Source organism: Lipotes vexillifer, unplaced genomic scaffold, assembly GCF_000442215.2.
Source record: "Lipotes vexillifer unplaced genomic scaffold, Lipotes_vexillifer_v1.1 scaffold156, whole genome shotgun sequence".
NCBI classification, from domain to species: domain Eukaryota; kingdom Metazoa; phylum Chordata; class Mammalia; order Artiodactyla; family Lipotidae; genus Lipotes; species Lipotes vexillifer.
Genome location: NW_006770074.1, coordinates 7615 through 7945, shown reverse-complemented (window position 1 = coordinate 7945; position 331 = coordinate 7615).

Genomic DNA, 331 nt, shown 5'->3' with positions numbered 1-331 from the left:
AAGCTATAGAGTGTCCACGTGATATTATGCATGTACAGCTACATATCATGCAGTGCCTGATCCGTGGGATTGTGCTGGAGACTTGGCATGTGTGGTGTGTGTGTAAACTTCAACTCCCACAGCAGTCCTATTTTTATCCCCACTTTTCGCATGAGGGAAACGAGGTTTAGCAAGATTAAGTTGTCTAAGGTCAGGCAGCTAGTTTTTTTTTCAGAACTGAGATTTGAACTTGGACATCTGAATGACCTTGAAACCTCTTTGCATTGGAATGCTGTGATTTTTACCCTCTGATCTAATTCTTGTATACTGTCTGTCAAACTGGTATGCAATT